The sequence below is a fragment of the Megalops cyprinoides genome, chromosome 21 (assembly GCF_013368585.1).
Source record: "Megalops cyprinoides isolate fMegCyp1 chromosome 21, fMegCyp1.pri, whole genome shotgun sequence".
NCBI classification, from domain to species: Eukaryota; Metazoa; Chordata; class Actinopteri; order Elopiformes; family Megalopidae; genus Megalops; species Megalops cyprinoides.
In genome coordinates this window covers 840,001-853,039 of record NC_050603.1, presented here as the reverse complement: position 1 = coordinate 853,039, position 13,039 = coordinate 840,001, and the positions used below count along the sequence as shown (strand labels likewise).

General features: G+C 48.7%; 1 protein-coding gene across 2 annotated transcripts in view; it reads left to right on the top strand.

Annotated features, from left to right (window-relative positions):
- The first annotated feature begins 2,858 nt into the window (after positions 1–2,858).
- mpp6b (membrane protein, palmitoylated 6b (MAGUK p55 subfamily member 6)) overlaps positions 2,859–13,039 on the top strand; it is a 26,384-nt gene continuing 16,203 nt past the window's right edge. The window contains exons 1-2 of one of the 2 annotated variants that reach the window (XM_036555522.1): positions 2,859–2,941; positions 11,531–11,611. The gene's annotated coding sequence lies outside the window, so the exon portion shown is untranslated. The remainder of the gene's footprint in view (positions 2,942–11,530; positions 11,612–13,039) is intronic. The other variant, XM_036555523.1, reaches the window with a different exon arrangement.

Sequence of the window (13,039 nt, the reverse complement as noted above, 5' to 3'; positions counted from 1 at the left end):
TTCAGCTATTGTGGCAGGATATCATCCCGCTCCCTCACAGCAGCGCTGAAGGGAAGCAGATTCTGAGGATGTCGAGTTCAGACACACGGTGTGCGAGAGGACAGGGCTGGGGATAAACATCGCACATGGGCGCGGGGCTCGTGAGACAAAGCTTTCGGTTCGATTCCCAGACGGGCTACTGTTGTTGGACCTTTGGGCAGGGTACTTCAATCAGATTTCCTCAGTAAATATCCAGCCGTACTATGAATACCTATAACGTGAACAAACTATCGACTGTGTTGGTCGATCTGCATAAGCGCGTCTGCCAAATCAAGACAAAATGCAACGCGAGAATGAGCTGTAAACCCAATCAATTATACAACTTACATAAACAGGAGTTACCTGCCCCGTGAGGTACCTACGCGAGGCGAGGACGGACTTGGCAGACGCCCGCTCCCAGAAGTTAGTGATTTTGGTGGATAAGGGCGCCCTCCTGTGGTCATTTAAGTACCACACATTCTTGCCATTGCTCAATACTGTAAACCTTTGTTAATGACAACACCACTAATTTACCTTTACAGACTGCTCTGCCCGCGTTGCATGTGGCGATGCACGGCGGTTCTTCCAGTTACAAAGGGGCCCACCTTGGGCCCAATCTGCCTGACTGAACATGCATTTTTGTTGTTTAGTTGAATATTTTGAATAAAGTTTGTTTGTGTGTCTTGATTGCGGCAAAAAATAAAAAGTCAGACTGAGGCCATAATGGTTTCGACTGACCCCTAGCTGTTTCTCGGCGCGATATTTATTTTGAATGAGCAGAGACACAATAGAGTTACAGAAAACTTTATTCGCTGTCCTGTATCCTTGTGTAAGTGTACAAACAGAAAAATTACGCCCTCTGTTCGAGTCCCAAAGTAGGAACGAGGCGATTGAAATAGCACACCTCATTATAATCCGCATTTCTCTCCGTTCCGCCATTCCGTCTCCGTAAGTTTCCCCTTGGTTCTGTCTTGCATCTCCACACAGCCTATATTAGGCTGTATAAGGGCCCAACAGGTCCTCGCCCCCTCTGCAATGAGCCATCGGTTCCGCCCCTGCCCTAAACTTATGTTCACATATAAACTTCTGACTTGAAAATGCTGGATATGCCATCTAAGGTGAATCTACAGTCAGAACCACACAGATTCCGAATCACTGCACGGGTTCCCAGCGGGCAGCGGTGTGCTGTAGTGGTAATTGCAGGACTCGTGAGCAAAATGTTGCTAGTTCGATTTGGCAAGGTACTTAACTCATAAATGCTTCAGTAAATATCCAGCTGTATGAATGGTCAAAAATTTTAAGTCACTCTGGAATAGAGACAATCGGCAATAATGTAATGGAACAAAGTTAGCGGAACAGCAGCGGTCCCGTCACTCGAGCGACGAGCGAGCTAACCTGGGACTCGGCTTCTGTGCGTTTAAGCTTGGTCAGCGCACAGCGTCATCTGAGAACCCATAACCGAGCTGTTTTATCTTAGAAAAGACATGACAACCTCCGCGACATATTTCACCTTTAAGTTTTGAATTAATGCCGATAGACCTCGTGCTAATAGTCAGTTATGATTTTATGTTCACTGGTAACGAAAACGGCTGAAGTAGGCTATCCACAACTGAAGTGGCAAACTACGATAAAATACTCATTCCCGTGGGGTATTGCTGAACTCCCGACTGTACGTCATTAATGGGGCAATACTGCCCCCTTGTGGATATGCGCCTCTGTGTCTCCATATACAGAGAGGAATTCCGCACCCCAGGTGCGGGGCGTGTTAGTGACGGAGCTTAAAAACTTTTAAAGGCCTCTAGTGACGAAAATGTAAACGGCTTGAGGCTTTGTGTGGGTTTGAAACGGGAAGAGAACACCGCGTCCGCTACGCCCAGGCGGCGGTGAGAGGCGTGGCGGGTGGGACAGGACGGTGTCTTTCACCTGCTTCTCCGTAACAGCCTTTGCTTCTCCTGTGTCCAAGGTTATACAACAAAAGGAACTGAAAAAAGAAAGTAGAGTTTGTTCTGGGCAGTGAACCACCTCCACTATCAATACCAGAGAATAAAGAGGAAGAATTTATAAATGAATAAACTATTCACCACACAAAGAGACTAAAGACTAAAAGCATGTTCTGGCCTCAGGACACAGTGTAAAAGCCGACCCGCGTTGAGGTCGTCAGCTGGACCGTCAGCAGTCTGTAGATTGACTTCGTGTGTCCCGCGAACTCCAGCAGGGAGCGGCAGTGCCCGGCGGGACACATGGTTGCAGTGCCACCCGTTACCGAGGCTGGCGTTCGGAACGTAACCGTCGCACTGGCCGCGTAGCCATAACGCTGAACGCAATGACTCCATCACAAACGATGAGGGCTACAACCTAATTATATAAAATCTATCTATCTATCTGTCTGTCTGTCTGTCTGTCTGTCTAAATATCTAGCTAGCTATTTCCAACATACAGACGATACAGGACGAAGATTTGCGTGCTAGATTGCTATGTAGCAATATTACAGCAGAGGTTGTCCCGTTTTCTACAAACAGGGTCGCTAAATGATTTTCCTTTAAAAGCACAGCCGTAGAGCGTGTGGGCATACAAGCCAATAAGCCTCGTGATTTTCTAGCAATCAGAATCAGGTCCCCGTCCGATCATTTTCCATTTCATTTTTCCGTTTTTTATGATGTAAATTGTTGGCATCAGTGACCTCGTATCACTGGTGGACCCCCCCCCCCCCACCCTCCCCGTCTGCCCCGCCCATTTAAAATACAGTGGGATCCTTGCGCGACTCCCATTGGTCCTTACTCACTCACGTCATCAAGGAGGCGAGGCCTGACGGCTTGATTGGCGTAGTGTGTGCGCAGATAGTTCGCAGCGGGACCACGGCCGCGGAGGGGGTTTGAATTTCTAGCCGGGACAGTAAAGGCGTACTATCCGCAGTGGATTTAAGGTAAGCCATTATTTCAGCAAGCACAGGACAGAGATGTCTGTCTGCTAGCGAGCCTCAAGTCATGCGAGCAAACTAGCCGCAACGAAAAGGGAGACTTTTATTTTAAATGGACAAAACAGGTAGAAAGCTGCTCCTTGACTGTTCCGCGGATTAGTCAAGAAATGATTCGTCTAATGTCGTTGGGTATGTGCGTGGGGCTGCACGTGACGCGCTCATTCTTGCATCGGATGTTTTCCCAAGAAGCGACTGTAACTGTACCGATACCAGCACGCAGGGAACTTGACCGGCTTGACTGAGTGAACAAAAATGGCCGCATGTGTAACATAAACAAAGTAGTATTCTAATAATGATAGTAACTGCTCAACAATCCGTCATGCTGGGCGCATAGCGCTCCCCGCGTTGCCGGGACACCCCCCCGTGAGAGCGGACACGGAGCGCAAACGCAGCCGCGCTGCCGCTCAGCCCGCGTTCCACGCAGTGCCAGACCGCATTGTAATACGCGTCTCTGTGGCGGAGACACCGTATCAACAGACGCCCATTGTTATCCCGCAAGCCTGTGCCACAGCGCGTTTGTGCTTATCCGGTGAAAGGACATCGCAGGCTACCCGGTGCCGTTAGCTGTTCCTAGCTTGGATGCAGGAGCAACGTTAGTTAATTGCATAAATGAATTAACCAGCAGTGCAACTAGGTGAAAAATTAAAAACGACATCTACCAAGAAGCCTACGATGTCATGGGGTGTAACGCGACTCTTAATTAAATGGGTGCAGTTCGTGCGAACGAGATTAAAGAAGGGGTTCTCAGCGTGCCTTTGCCGACTGCCAGCCAAGCGTAGCTGGAGGGGTGTTAGTTGCGCAACTCGCTGTCCCTGTGAGGAGTTCTTACAAACGGCACTAAGGTGGACAGGTAGATATAGCTAGCGTGACAGGCAGGTAAAGTCGCTTTTGCTCAGAAACACAGTCTGATCAGCAAGCCATCTAACCAGTGAATCCAGAACATTCGGTCCTGGTGCGCGTGTATTACAGATGGCAGATTACCTGGCCGTAGGTGACCTTTCTTTTCAAACGTAAACTGAATTATATCTCTCTGTAAATTAGCAGCTGAGCCGTAAACATGTATGTAAAAAATAAGAACTTTTAGTTCGATACGTGTAACTTATCTGTAACAACAAAAGCCTACGGATCTGACAGTAGGCTCGCGCAGGGGGGGGGGGGGGGGGGGGGGGGCTGTCAGGGTACTGCACGTGCGTTTCGCTTCGTTTCTTTAGTCCGTTTTCTTTCTGTTGGGACTGTGTGCACCTCGGCTTCAAAAAGAATTCGCTATTTTTAAGAGCTACACTCCACAGAGTAGAGGGCTCTACTTGGTCCCGGGTCTTTTTTTCATGGGGTTGATTTTAGGAACTGACAGGAGTCGAAATGACTGAAGACTTCACTCCGCTGTTGCGAGCAGTCAGCTCGGTGGTTCTCCCACAGCTTTTGCAAATTTAGAGTAATCTGAACTGCACCTGAGGTAACAACCTGAGCTAGGTTGGTCGATTAATGATCATTTTGAATATCTGTCTGTTAATGGCAACATCATTTAGTGTAGGTCCCAGGAGGTGTGGAGCCATCGTTCACTGTGTGTGTCTGCAGTAATTATACTGTACACAGCATTCAGCTGTAATTATCCCACCTGTAAATACTCCATATTACATAACTTATTCTAAACTGAGTGCTTCCCACTGCTGAAAAACCTCTCTCAAGCTTCAGCTGGTTTTCAGCACTGAACATCCCCACGAGGGAGAAAAGACCCAGCTGAGGTTCTGTTTCACTGTACCTCTGTCTCACGCTGGAGCTCCTTAGGCACCACAAAGACTAGATGCACTGCGAAGTGTTTGAAAAGCTACATTTAAATGTTTCTGAAGTGAGACGATTACCCAGAAGGCTTTGTTACTCTGGCAGACACCCTGCTATAGAAAGTGGGCTAGAGACAGGAGAAAAAGACACATTACTATCTGTCCGGGGTGCAGACAGCACTGTCTTCCCCTGCCCCCTCCTCCTCCCTCTCTGCTGCATTCTTTTCCTCACTTCTCTCCTTCCCTTTCTTGCTTTCTCTCAACCTTCCTCTCTGCCTCCCACCCCCCCCCCCCCCATCTCTCCGTCTCTCCCTCTCTATTGATGAACCATGATAAAAAAATATCCTCAGTACAAAGCACAGCTCAGTCATGTGATATGATGGATTATGATGTCATACAGGCTTGTAGAGCAACCTTTTGAATCACTGCTCAAGGTTAAGGGCAGCAGCGTGGAGCAGTGGTCAGGGCAGCAGTGTGGAGCAGTGGTCAGGGCAGCAGCGTGGAGCAGTGGTCAGGGCAGCAGTGTGGAGCAGTGGTCAGGGCAGCAGCGTGGAGCAGCGGTCAGGGCAGCAGCGTGGAGCAGTGGTCAGGGCAGCAGTGTAGAGCAGTGGTCAGGGCAGCAGTGTGGAGCAGTGGTCAGGGCAGCAGTGTGGAGCAGTGGTCAGGGCAGCAGCGCGGGGCAGTGGTCAGGGCAGCAGCGCGGGGCAGTGGTCCGGGCAGCAGTGTGGAGCAGTGGTCAGGGCAGCAGCGCGGGGCAGTGGTCAGGGCAGCAGTGTAGAGCAGTGGTCCGGGCAGCAGTGTGGAGCAGCAGTGTGGAGCAGTGGTCAGGGCAGCAGCGCGGGGCAGTGGTCAGGGCAGCAGTGTAGAGCAGTGGTCCGGGCAGCAGTGTGGAGCAGCAGTGTGGAGCAGTGGTCAGGGCAGCAGTGTGTTGGCTGGAGTAGTCTGTTCTTGTCATTAAAGTTCCTTGTGTTCTTATGATGATGATGATTATGATGATTATTGTTGTTATTGTTATTATTAGTATGTCTGTGGCATGAGACTGAAGCCTCGTTCTGACCCAAACGCTGTAATCCTCTTACGATGAAGAGCTTCAGTGGAGTGACCTATATATGTCCAGAGGAGGGGGTTTGGGTGAGAGAGGTCTGAGAGGATTGGGCTAAATCCCCCTCTTCCTCCACCCCCCCAAAGAGCTGTACACTCGGGCAAAAAGAAAGCATAAACATACTCTGGCTATTTGTTGACAGTTTTTGCAGAAACAGGGCTCAGGTTAGGACCATCACAGTGCTATGTGTGCACATGCACACAGACACACACCCACACTCACACACACTCACACACACACTCACACACACACACACACATACACACACACACACTCACACACACACACTCACACACACTCACACACACTCACACACACTCACACACACTCACACACACTCACACACACTCACACACACTCACACTCACACACACACTCACACACACACTCACACACACACTCACACACACACTCACACACACACTCACACACACACTCACACACACACTCACACACACACTCACACACACACTCACACACACACTCACACACACTGCAGTTCCTGAAATATTTTGCTTCCGTTTGTACGCTTTTTCACTAATTCTGGACTCTTCTGAATGGAGGGTGGAGCCCTGGACCTGCTCATTGTGATGTCACAGAGCTCTCAGCATTATGATTTCATTAGTGATTGTTGTGACGTGCATGACTGGTACTCAAATATGAAAAAGTGGTGCCAGCCGGGACCGAAACCTGCAGTCTATTAGCTACATGTTTGTGTCTCTGAGCCTCTACCCTGCCAGCTCTGAGTGGTGAGGCTGCGTTTCCCTGGGGGACTGAGTCTCGTGTAAGACGTTAGACGCTCCATCTGTGGTCTATGGTCTGTGCTGTGTACATTAATATGTAATGTGTAACTGACCTTTTGTAGCATTTTGCTGAAACAGAAACACGCTCTAATTCCTTGATCCCTGTTTAATCCCTCTCTCACCGAGTGCTCTTCTTCTCACTGCTTGGCAACTGAAACAGGGGGCGGGATCTAATGGGCACCCTGTGTCACACCCCTCTGTCCTGGCCAGCCAATAGCAGCCCGGCAGCAGTGAATCCGCAATGGCAGCCCTCATTGGTGGAGGCAGTAAGAGGTTGTGTGGAGCAGCAGAATGGTGCTGGAATCCAGTGCTTTCACAGTGTTTACGCACATTTATTCCATGATCAATCCCACTAATTCGGAATGTGAGGAACCCAATGACTCCTTCCTGTGCAGGACTCAACCCTACACCCCTCTGGGCTGTGCATGAGGATGGGTGTGGCTCAGGGTTCTGAATGTAGATGGGGCCTGAGACCCAACTACCCCTTCAAAGCTGTGTGTGTGTATGCACATGTGTGTGTGTGCACGTGTGTGTGTGTGTATTTAGTGTACAGTATTGGTGCTAGAGAATTTTGATTGCCGGGACTACAGGGCTGTTTTACCGTAATTGGGGTACCTACTAATCTGTGGATTATATGCACTCTGGACAACTAGAGCCAAGCCAAACATAATTACAGCTGTACACACACACACACACACACACACACACACACAGCAACAGAAACTTCCTGCCCCACAAATGGCCTGAAAACAGCGTGTCAGATATCAAAAACAATATCCAGCAACCCAATAATGCATATCAAAAGCAGCACGACCCCACCGGCTGCCTGTGCCGTTTCTCTCTCAAATCCAAAACAGGCATATGATCGGCGAGAGCCTAAATCCGCCAGAGTCCAATGAGAGTACTATAATGACAACACGCCGAGTCAGCAGTACATAAAGTTTATGCCAGGACATTTGCAACTAAGTTACTGTTTGGTAATGTTTGTTAATGATAAGTTAAAGGGTAATGTTAATGTTATCAATACAGAAAGTACCTACCAAACGTAAAGCTGCAAACTGATATTGCCAACTTCCACATCATTGCAGATGAATACAAAAACAAGGGAAGTATTATTTACAACAGTGTCTAATTTACTTGGAGCAAAACGTAAATATCTTCCGTTATTTAGGTTTGGTTAAATCTACCGGCGACAGAAAGCGAATGTAAGCAATTAGCGAATGCTTGCATTTTCAGATGACATTAGCTGACTATCAGCTGAACGTTTAAAACCCATCCCGAATATGAAGCTAGATAGCGGACACAGTGGATAAGGACGCATACGTAAGATTTCACTACAGGTGGTGGGCTGCAAATGGCGTCTGTGGGTCTCATCTTTCACTTCACCTAATTTAATCATTAGGAATAATTTACATAGACTTGTTAACTCACCGCAAACACGCTGCGAACGCTGTTCTAGATCGATGAGAAACCGGCAGTTGGCCCTCTGTTTTGTATGTGAGGTTGTAAAGGTGCTTCTCACACACTTCCTGGAGTTGGTCTTGAACTGATTGCAGTACAGTTTCAGATGTTGAACAAACTGATGAAATTCCCCGGACTCTTACGTCTTTTTAAACATGGAGTGACCCAGTATCGAGTTTTTATTGCTTGAAGGCAACATGATGGTAAAATCGTCATCACTGCTCATAGACTCATTTTTGTGTTCCGTGTGAGGAGTTTTTTCCTCAACAGGGAAACGTATCGGAGTGAATGGTTTCGGATACAAATATTCCGTGCGCAAAGGCCTTTAAACTGCGAATGCGGTCTGCAGCAAAACTTAATCCAAACAATACATTTCTCCGAATTAGCTTTGAAATGGGCCCAAAATGATCCATCCAACCTCTCTGGACACCTGGAGTGACTGTTGTCAGGTGTCCCAGGTATTTTATCTGGTTTACCTGCTTCCTAGATAGCGACGACTTACACCTGTTCTTGCACTATTTGTCTGAAAAATGGCGGGTAGTTACCGTTGCTAGGATAGGATTGGACGAGCGCTACTCAGGGGCGGGGCTTGGGGAAAGGTCTGCTGTAAGTCCTGACGATGGCGTGAGTGGCGGCGCGTCAGGACATAAATAACATGCCAGATACAATCACACGGAGAGACAACGGGAGACACCACTGCAGCGGGACAGTTTTATTTAATGAAAAAAACTGAAGAGAAATGAGAAATTACAGGGGTGCTGTGACCATCCTTGCACCGGCAGGATTTGCTTGGACAGCTTTGTGCCCATTAACATTTTTCTGGGGATACCTTTCATTTCCAATAAGAGTTTCATCAGTCATGCTAATCTGTGTTGCACTGTGGGAAGGAAACTGGCCTCCTGCTGGACCTGAGCACAGAGGCAGGCCCCTGGAGGATTTCAGCTGAACTCCTGTGTCATGTGACAGGCCTCACTGCGCAGACGGAGCAGTTAAACCACGTCCATGGCAGGCCTCACTGCGCAGACGGAGCAGTTAAACCACGTCCATGGCAGGCCACACTGCGCAGACAGAGAGCAGTTAAATCATGTCCATGGCAGGCCACACTGCGCAGACAGAGAGCAGTTAAATCATGTCCATGGCAGGCCTCACTGCGCAGACGGAGCAGTTAAACCACGTCCATGGCAGGCCTCACTGCGCAGACGGAGCAGTTAAACCACGTCCATGGCAGGCCTCACTGCGCAGACGGAGCAGTTAAACCACGTCCATGGCAGGCCACACTGCGCAGACAGAGAGCAGTTAAATCATGTCCATGGCAGGCCTCACTGCGCAGACGGAGCAGTTAAACCACGTCCATGGCAGGCCTCACTGCGCAGACGGAGCAGTTAAACCTGCACCCCACGGGAGCAGGTGGGGGCTGGGGGATGTGGGGGGGTGGGGGTCGCAGGGAGAGAGAGCCAGGACGGGCTGAGCTCCAGGGGGAGGGAAGCCTCTCCGCTGTGACCTCATTAAGGGACAGTCAGTGCAGCGCTGCTGTTCTGTTAGTGTGAGAAAGCTGGATTTTAATGGGATTCAGCATGGAGAGGCACAGGGCGTGGCTGCGCTGAGAGGCAGAGGGGAGAATGAAGGGAGTGGTAAAACATTACAGTCTTTCATATCAAATCATTAACTCTTACAGCCTTCACAGCTCATTTATGACGTATATTATAAATATAAACTGTGATAAGACATATTACATATACTTTATTTTATATTATGTGTATAAATTATGGGATGTGTGTGTGTGTGTGGCTAGTAGCCAGTGGCTGGGTCAAAGTGGTGATGTGATAGGGTTCTGAGTCTCTGTGGGAACAATGGTGCACTCAGTAATGGGAGCAGAGCAGGAACTCCCTAACCCCCCCCCCCCCCCCCCACTGTGCCGTACAGCTCCGAGATGCCGGTGCCAGTCAGAGAGAGGAGTGTGGCAGCAATGCACCGCCGCTCTGGGGGGGTGTCTGGGGGGGGGGGGGGTTTCAGTCACCTTGTGACCTGTGAGCTGCGTGTGCATCCTCTTCAATGAGACTGAGCTGACTGTATTGCCATGACAGGGCTATAGTTTTGTTCCCAAAGCATGCCCAGAAATAACACATGAATTAACAATAAAATAACCACAGAACGTAAATAAAACATGTCTTTATTTTGTGTCTGTGTCACTTACTGTCTGTCATATTGTGGCAAAATACTCTTCTGAAAATTCCACATGTTCTCTTTTCCCTCCCAAAAGGAGTGGCAGCCTCTCAGTCTCAAATTCCCGGCAGATCTCTGTAATCTGGGGGCACTGATATGCCTCTGTATCCCTGTAGCTCTCACATTTGGCCAGAAAGAGAAGCTCTGTTTCCACCCTCCTGAGAATGACAGAGGTGCACAGCCTGTCCTGTCTGCCAGTGTTTCCTTCCTTTAAGGCTTTTCTCTGTGCTTGGACGGTCTGCTGTGTGTGTGCCAGCAGTGTAGCATGGTGGTTAATGAGCAGCGCTAACTGAAAGGCTGCAGGTTCAGTTCCCCACTGGGGCACTGCTGCTGTACCCTTGGGCAATGTACGCAACCCACAATTGCCTGTATAAATGGATAACATTGTAAAAAAAACTCATGTAAGTCGTTCTGGATAAGCGCGTAAGCTAAACGCCAATCGTGTAATGTAATACTATGTTGTGTCCCCTTTAACGGCAGACAGCGTGGCAGGTGCTTTGTGTCCTTTTGTGAGCTGCAAGGGTGGAGCAGGCAGGCTGAGTGACTGGCCTGCACATTTTTTTAATAAATATAGTTTTTGCCTCTTTATCAAACCCTGAGGGGAGTGGCGCTCATTTCAGGCGTTACTGCACTGATGTCATCCGGGAAACTCACAGGGTGCCTGAGAGAGGTGAGACGAGGACACCCAACCGAGGAAAGGCAATTTATTCTGCTGCTGTGACCCCCCCGTCACCGTCGGCCGATGGCACCCCATCACCGTCGGCCGATGGCATGGCGAGGGTTAATCCCGTGCTGAAGAGCTCAGCTTGTACTGTAACCACGAGTTACTCAGTTTGCACATCTTTATGCAGATCATATTTTTATAGGTTGTTTAATTAAAAAAAACCTTTCTCTTCCGGTTTATTTCCAAATCTAAAGCTCCCTATTGAGCTGATGTTAAGAAGGCGTAGGATGTGCGATGCTTGGGAGTTCGGGGGTAAAGCGGCATTTGTTTCTCTGACATTATATGCATGTTTTATTCATATTTTCCAGCAGGGCCCAGTTCTGACAGTATCCCTCCATTAAATACACGTTCTCTCTCTGTATTTCTCTCTCTTTCTCCACACCTCCCTCTCAGTCCTTTCTCTCTCCACCTCCTGGTTGAATGTGTCACTCTCTGGTTCTGTAGGTTCTGCTGTCTCCAGGGGTGACCGATGACCACAGCATAGCTTCAGGGAGGCAACTGGGATTGGGGTACACTGTGGAACATGTGAGTGTGAAAGCAGGGTGCACTGTGGAACATGTGAGTGTGAAAGCGGGGTGCACTGTGGAACATGTGAGTGTGAAAGCGGGGTGCACTGTGGAACATGTGAGTGTGAAAGCAGGGTGCACTGTGGAACATGTGAGTGTGAAAGCGGGGTGCACTGTGGAACATGTGAGTGTGAAGTGTGTGTGTGTGTGTGTGTGTGTGAGTGTGTGTGAGTGCATGTGTGTGCGAGGGAGTGTGTGTGAGTGTGTGTGAGTGTGTGTGTGTGAGGGAGTCAGCGTGTGCATCATGAGCAGATGGACAGCAGAGCCGTTTCCAGGAAAATCTCGCGTTTGTAGCGGCGCCGGAGTCTTTTATCTCCGTCCCTGGAGATCCCACATGGAGACTGAGAGTCTGTCTTTCACTGTCTCCACAGCTGGAAGCGAGTCTCTCACAGACATGACCGCAGGTACAGCAAAGATTTATCCATCCAGAGCTTTGCGATTAACGCAGATTCTAACACACGCAAGCACCACTTCATGGCTTTATTTCCAGGGTACCTGGGGTCATTCCAAAATGTGTGAGTGGAGCAGCTAAGGGTTCACCCTTTAATGGTGAAGTGATGAACATATCCAAGCAAACACTTGCCCTGGGTTTATTTTTAGGAGGGAACCATTAGTTAGTTTCCCTTGAATGGAATATACTGTGTTTAACGTAGTTGAATTTTCAGTTATCTTTCCTACATTTTAGCCTGACTGATTTACAGCTCACTGCATTGGCCTCTATAGTGCAGAGCAGTGTTCAGTGAGATGCTGTAGGGGGCGCTGTGTTTCCCCACAGGCCTAACTTTGGAGCCCAGACTGATGCTTTCTTTCACTGATGACATCACTCCACCATGGCCGTAGCCAGGGTTTGAAAAATAGTGAGGTCAGAGTACGCATATTTAACATGTTTGTTACAATTGCCTTTACTCCAGATACTGTACCAGGTTACTGTTTTGAACATTACTTGGCATAACAATAATTGCTTTGTCTTACCAAATGGTATGCTGCCAGTTCACACACAAGCCACCAACCTGCCAACGTGCGTAAATTCCAATTGCTGCTGTCAGTGAAAGTGCTGATGATGCAAGGGGTTGCACTCGCGCCCTCTCTCACAACTCTCACACACAGCGGACACTAAATAACAATTCTAAACTGAATTAAGCATGCACTTGTCTCGGAGAAGTTGTCCTCAACCACTGATTTTTTTTATCCAGTTGTATTTAGCTTCAAATGTTATGGTTAGCTCTAAAAAAATGACCAAGGTCCGGACCTCGGTGACCTCATAGCTGGTTACGGGCATGCACTCCACCATAGAGTGAGATGCAGGCTGCTGAGCTGGATGCTCTAATGCCAGTGTTCCTGGAGCCTGATCTGTTGGGGGGTGTGTTGAAAACTGTTAGTATTCAGG